Source organism: Glycine soja, chromosome 5 (genome assembly GCF_004193775.1).
Source record: "Glycine soja cultivar W05 chromosome 5, ASM419377v2, whole genome shotgun sequence".
Classification (NCBI taxonomy): domain Eukaryota; kingdom Viridiplantae; phylum Streptophyta; class Magnoliopsida; order Fabales; family Fabaceae; genus Glycine; species Glycine soja.
In genome coordinates, this window is record NC_041006.1 from 27,287,957 (window position 1) to 27,295,211 (window position 7,255).

The following is a 7,255-nucleotide window of genomic DNA, read 5'->3' on the forward strand; positions in this document are numbered from 1 at the left end:
TCAAATTTGGAGGAAGCCCCTGTTGGACAAGTGGCCTCAATAACTTAAGAGGGGGGAGTGAATTACATCTCACTAACAAACTTTTAACCCTCTTCTAAATGATAGGCTCATAATGCAGAAAAAGAAGCAACAATCAATTTAATAATGTTCTTTAAACATGCAAGACAAAATTGATTGCAATAACATAAATGAGATAAGGGAAGAGAGAAATGCAAACTCGATTTATACTGGTTCGGCCACTTCTCGTGCCTACGTCCAGTCCTCAAGCAACCCACTTGAGATTTTCACTATCTTGTAAAATGTCTTTTACAAAGTTTGAACCACACAGGGACAACCCTTCCCTTGTATTCAGAAATCCTTACAACTTATGAGACCCTCAGTCTCTTAATCAATCTCTTTGAATAAGAAGAAGAAGAAGTTTATTTATTGAATATGCAAGTGTTTGACCAAGGAATATTTTTGAGAGGATAAGACATTTCAGTTTAGAAAAATTCTCTTAGGAATTTCGTGTCCCAAGTCACCTATTTATAGACCTTTGATGGCCATTCAAAAATCTCTTGAACAAATGTGACTCTTGGGAGTTATTTTCTAAAGAGTTGTGACTCTTGGGAGTTATTTTCTGAATTCTTGACTTGGATCAAACTTGAGAAGCGCTTATCTTTGGCATCATCAAAACTTCATATCATATATACTTATACAATCTCCCCCTTTTGATGATGACAATAATCTGAAATCAAGATAAACGATATACAATTGATAATGCATCCTCTCAACCCTTACTCCCCCTTGAGATTGGAATTTATGCCTAAGTCCATGATAAATTCTACCCTTAAGTTCTCTCCCCCTTTGGCAACATCAAAAAGCCAAAAATGGTCAGAGAAAAGAACTAAATTAGGAGCTTAACACATCTAGACAATGATTTGGAAGTGTGTTAGGAGCCTCCAATAGGTTACCAAACTTCCATTTGTGTGTAATAATTTTAGGCAATTTTTCCTTAGGATAATGAGTGTTTTGTTGGGAACCTTGAATGTGGTCATCCAAACACTCTTAGGATTCGCCTAGTTTACATTTCTTGCTTACTTTCATAGCTTAGTTCCTTTACCTTCCATTGCCAAACCGCCTAGATAGCTTTCCTTTTACCAATTAGTTTTTTACCTTATCTTTCACACCTCTTTTAGTGTTCATTTTGGCTAGTTTCAACCATAGTTTCTTTTACCTTTTGTTTTCAAACCTCCAACAAGAAAGAACCACAACTTAGGAACCATGAGTCATCATTCATCTAGTGTTAATGGCGAGGGTACTAGTCATAAAGACCCTTTTATCTAGAATCTTAGATGAGTTGAGTTCCCTCAAGTTATGGAAATAAAAACAAGAGAGAAAAGAAAAAGGAAAAAAAAGAGTGGAAGAAATAAGTCATGATGAAAGAAAGAAAATAAGAGAGGAAGAAAGAAGAAAAATAATGAAAGAAATGAAAAGAGAAAAACATGTCTCCTATAGTAGTCATAACTCTTGCAAGAGCCTAAGTGAAGAACATCGTGACTATTACGAAGGAAGGCATAGGTCACATCTTAGACCTCACTCCCATAGAAGAGAAAAGGAAAGAAAGCCTCAAGAGGCTAACATTAACCTCTCATACTTCCATGGGAAGGACAATGTAGAGGCTAACTTAGATTGGGAAATAAGGGTAGAGCAACAACTTAAAAAGAAGTCTACTTCAAAATCTTATGGCTCTCATTCTTATCCAAAGAAAGACCAAGGTCAAGGCATCTTAGGGGTGACACCTTCTAAGCCCAAAGATGATAAGGGGAAGACAATAGAAAAGCAAGCCCCTAAGGCTAGTATGCAAGAGAAGACTAGCTCCATGAAGTGCTTTAAATGTCTTGGAAGCGGACACATTACTTCTAAATGCCCTACCAAGAAAACCATGATTTGGAGGGGCCAAGACATTTATAGTAGCCAAGATGAGGCTATTACTTTACCTTCCTCTAGTGAAAGTGAAGAAGCAAAAGGGGAAGAATCTAGTGAAGAAATCTACCCCCAAGAAGAAGGACAACCTTTAATGGTTAAGGAGGAGTGTAAGGAGGTAAGTGTCTCCTCCAAGAGGTTAGTTAAGAAGGAAAGTCATTTTTAAATAAAGACAAATATTAAAGAAACTTCCCCTCTTAGACAACCTCCACATCTTTTCCTTTGTAAAAAGACACTTGTTAGCACTGCCACACCTCTTGGGCTTGAGGTTATTCCTCAAGTAAAGGAGTTGTTGGATGAGGGTTCGGTTCGTAAGAGCTTAAATCCTTGTGCTTTGTTGGTGCCCAAAATAGGTATTATTAGGCACCAAATCCCTACAATAAGTGATATGATGAATATGTTGAGTGTTGTAACCCTCTTTTGTAAAATCAGTCATGCACCCAACGTCTTCATGATTCATGTACATAGGGACTTATTAGGTAGGTTTGTTCTTATTTTTGGTTTTAATAAAAACTTAGGTGCTCATATGGGACACCTTAGGTTTGTCATATTTTTTTGTAGGAATAATCAACATAAAAATACAGAAAAAGGTACGCTTTATTGCATTACTTTCCTTAATTTTTTAAATAGTGATCAAGGAGTTCCCACGGACCCTAAGAGAATAAAGGTCATTCCTGATTGGCCCACTCCACCAAGTATAAGGGAAATCTGGGGCTGCCATGACTTAACAAACTTTTACAAAAGGTTTGTCCCATATTTTTCTATACTTTTAACACCACTCATTGAGTAGGTGAGGAACCATGTTCCCTCATGGGAAGATGCCCGAGAAAGGGGTTTTCAGACCTTACCCTACTCTAACATACCCAACACCACTAATACATATGCTTTTATTCTTTTTACAGGTGTCGAGGGAAGGAGCCCAACGTATGAAGAACCTCGGGATTTGAGGTTAAATCCTTTCCAAGGTGGAGGGGATGATGCAATCCTACCCCCCAAGGGTATTGGATAGAAGACTCCAAGAGGCTTGGGCTAGAGCTACTAAAGAAGGCCCTAGGGGTCTCATGAACCTTAGGGTAGATTTTTGAGCCCATGGGTCAAGGTTGGATCCACTCTTCATTGTAAATATTAGAATAGGTTTTTCCTTCTTTTGGGCCTTGTATTTTGGCCATTTTAGTAGTATAGGGTTTTAGCCTTGTATTTTAGGGCATTTTGAGTAGTCTTTGTAGTAGGGACTTTTTTTGTATTTTCATGTATTTTTGGAATGGGGGTGAGCTTAGCTATTATAGGGGATGTGTAACTAAACTCTAGCATCTCATCTCAAGGAGGTGAGCTTAGCTATTAGAGAGGTGTGTGTAGCTAAGCTCTAGCTTCTTTAGGAATCTTCTTAAGGAAGCTTCTCAAGGAGGCAAGCTTAGTTATGAGAGGGGTGTGTGTAGCTAAGCTCTAGCTTCTCAAGGAAGTTTTCACAAAGAAGCTTCTCAAGGAAGTTTTCTCAAGAAAGCTTCTCAAGGAAGCTACCTAGTCTATAAATAGAAGCATGTGTAACACTTGTTGTAACTTTGATGAATGAGAGTCTTGTGAGACACAACTCAAAGTTCAACATCTCTCCCTTTTTCTTCCTTCAATTTTGTGCTCCCCCCTCTCTCTTTCTCTCCCTCTTTCTTTTCCTCCATTGAAGCTTCCTCTCCAAGATTCTTATCCAAGGCTCATCTTGGTGGTGAAGCTCCTTCTTCCATGGCTTATTCCCTAGTGGATGGCGCCTCCTTTCACCTTTTCTCCTTTGTCTTCCACTGCATCTCCATGGTGGAAAATCACCATTAAAGGACCTCATTGAAGCTCAAAGATCCAGCCTCCATAGAAGCCCCACAAGCAAGCTTCCATCATTTGAGGGTTGCTGGTAAGGGCTTCAACTCTGGTGTGGGTGGTGGCTGAACAATGGGAGGAACCAGAGTAGGAGAAGAAGAAGGTTCCTCAGCCTGTACCTCATAAAGCAAGTCAGAAGTATATGTACTTCCTGCAACATCAAGAGGTACAACACCCAGAAAATCAGAACCAGACTCAAATTCAGATTCATTCTCAACATAAAAATCAGATACAGGATCAAATTCAAACTTAGATTCAGATTTAATGCATAAGGAATGACAAGTATGCAGATTAGATAAAAATGGATGTTTCCTACCATGAAGAACAGAATCAAAATCAAACATATAATCATGAACAATCTGATCAATTATCTCAGCACGAAAAATAGAATGATCCTCAGATGGATGTTTCATGGCATCAAGAATGTTAAAATGAACAACAATATCACCAAATTCCATAGACAATGTGCCAGCATAAACATCTATCTTGGTTCGGGCTGTTTTCATAAATGGTCTGCCTAAAATAATTGGAACTGAACCATGGGAAAATCCCTTTTCCATATTAAGAACATAAATATCAACAAGAAAAATAAGTGCACCAACCCGAACCAGCACATCCTCTATAAAACCTGCGGGGTAAGCAACACTTCTATTTGCCAAATGAATCACCACATCTGTAGATTGCAATGGTCAAGGAGATAAAGAATTGCAAATGGACAGAGGCATGACACTAACTGATGCTTCTAGATCTAGCATGGCATTCTCAAATTTATTGTTCCCAATAATGCAAGGTATACAAAAAGTACCTGGGTCCTTACATTTTTCAGGAATGTGAGGAACAAATTTACCTATCAATGCTGACACATTTCTGCCCATGCTAATCCCTTCAATGCCTTTGAGCTTCCTTTTGTGGGTGCACAACTCCTTTAGAAACTTGGCATATCTTAGAATCTCCTTGATGGCATCTAGCAAAGGTATGTTCACCTCTACTTTCCTGAAGGTCTCCAAGATCTCTTTTTCCATTTCTTCCATCTTTTTGTTTGGAATTGCTCTAGGTGGGAATGGAAGACGGATAGGAGGTTGCGGTAAGTCAGAATTACTAGAAGAAGGTCCACCTACATGAAAATTTTTGTTAGGAAGATTTCTCTTTTGTACAACTATCTCATCCTCTTTTTTTAGGTGTAGAATGAAGCTTGACAAGTTCAGGTGCAAGTGTTGCTACTGGTGGAGGCGCTTGAATTTGGTTGCCAGACCTCAAGGTGATGGCCCTCACATTTTTCAAATTCTGCATAGTTCGTGAAGGCAATTTGTCAAAATTTTGGGACTGCGCTTGGTTCAACTGAGTAGCCATCTGCCCCATCTGATTTGTCAGACTCTGAATGGAGGCTCTTGTCTCTTGCTGAAATTGCATATTCTGGATGGTCATTTGCCTCACTAACTCTTCTAAGGAAGGTTGAGGAGGAGCCTCAGTTGCTTGTTGTCTTTGTTGTGACTGCTGCTGTATTGGAGGAGGAACATATGGCTAGCTTGGACCACCAGCATTCTGGAAAGGTGGGACAGGCTATTGTGTTATGGAGGACTTGCCCATCTCAGATTTGGATGATCTCTCCAACCTGGATTGTATCTGTTGCTTGAAAGATCATAATTATTTTGTTGTTGTTGGTTTTGCTGCTAAGGGGGTCTATTATAAATGTTTGCAGCATAAGCTTTAGGTTGCTCATTGACTCCAGATTGCTGCAAAGAAGGACAAAGATCTGTATGGTGATTTGCAGAAGAACATAGACCACAAACTCTTGCAACAGGTGCAGATTTCTGATTCATGGCAAGCTGAGTTACTAGGTTGACCAAGGAATCAAGTTTTCCCTCAAGCTTTTTATTTTCAGTAGATGAAGATGAATCTGTGGCCACCTCATGGACTCCTCTAAGGACAATAGCATCATTTCTTGCACTGAATTGTTAGGAGTTGGAAGCCATCTTCTCAATCAAATTCCTAGCTCAGCAGGGGTCATATCACCAAGAGCTCCACCACTGGCAGCATCAATCATACTCTTCTCCATGTTGCTAAGTCCCTCATAGAAATATTGAAGAAAGAGTTGCTCAGAAATCTGGTGGTGAGGACAGCTTGCACACAATTTCTTGAATCTTTCCCAGTACTCATACAAGCTCTCTCCACTAAGTTGCCTGATGCCAGAAATGTCTTTTCTGATGGCAGTGGTCCTAGATGCAGGGAAGAATTTCTCCAAGAACACCCTCTTAAGGTCATCCCAGCTGAAAATGGACCTGGGAGCAAGGTAGTACAACCAATCTTTCGCCACTCCCTCCAGAGAATGAGGAAAAGCCTTTAAAAAGATATGATCTTCCTGGACATCAGGGGGCTTCATGGTGAAACAAACAATATAGAACTCCTTAAGATGCTTATGAGGATCTTCACTTGCAAGACCCTCATCAGGATATTGAATGCACAAGCTTTCATAAGTGAAATCAGGTGCAGCCATCTCCCTAAGAGTCCTCTCACGAGGTGGGGGTTGAGCCATGTTCTCAGTATGAAAATTAGTAGTCAAATGCTCAAAATCAGAATATTCAAAATCACCAGCAACAAAATGTACAGAATGATCAGGATGCACACTATGCCTAACTAATCTATGGAAGGTTTTATCTATTTCAGGATCAAAGGGTTGTAAATCACCTGGATTTCCCCTAGTCATGCACTATATGCAGCAAATAATGTGTTCTCAAACAAGCACCAGGGGAGGGTTAAAACTACAACTATAGTCAAATGATATCCAAATGAGCTGAAATTTTGTGAGCAACACCCTAAAATCACGAAAAGATAGCACAAAAATTTTCAGATAAAAATTCAAAGTCTAACTATGAAAACTGCCTAAGGAAAGTTTAGAAAAATAAGACAATAATACTAAAAAAAAACTTAGTAAACGGCTGACAATAATACCTCTGGTCAATTGCCACGGCATGGGAAATTTTCTTCTATCCCAAATGCATATATAATAATAGTCATTCTGATAACTGGAGCAAAAGTTATGGCCGTTTTAAGTTTTGCTAAAAACAAGTCCCCAAAATTTTTACCTCTCTCAAATTCAGCCACACCAAGTGCTTCTGGTATTTTTCACACAAAATATGGACCAAAAGAAACCGCCACACAAAAAATCAGCCAAAAATAACAACTCTAACTATCAAAACAAAAATCGTCAATTAAATTGCAAAATCAGTTGCTAGTTCATCGCAAAATCAGTCGCTAGTTCAGTCACTAATCACTATTCACAGCATTACACAATACTAAAACAATCGCTAAACAGGGAACGCGACTAAAATGCAAAACAAAATGCTACTCAAAACAAAACAACACACACTCACAACCTAAATGACAGAGCTACACACAAAAAAAAACTAAACACTATTATGAACCTTTG

The 7,255-nt window shown here is 39.0% G+C and overlaps 1 non-coding gene across 1 annotated transcript; it reads left to right on the top strand.

The window, feature by feature from the left end:
• Nucleotides 1-5,930: 5,930 nt before the first annotated feature.
• Nucleotides 5,931-6,037, top strand: LOC114413849. The gene has a single exon (XR_003666994.1). It is a non-coding gene; the product is annotated as a small nucleolar RNA R71 (small nucleolar RNA).
• Nucleotides 6,038-7,255: the final 1,218 nt, after the last annotated feature.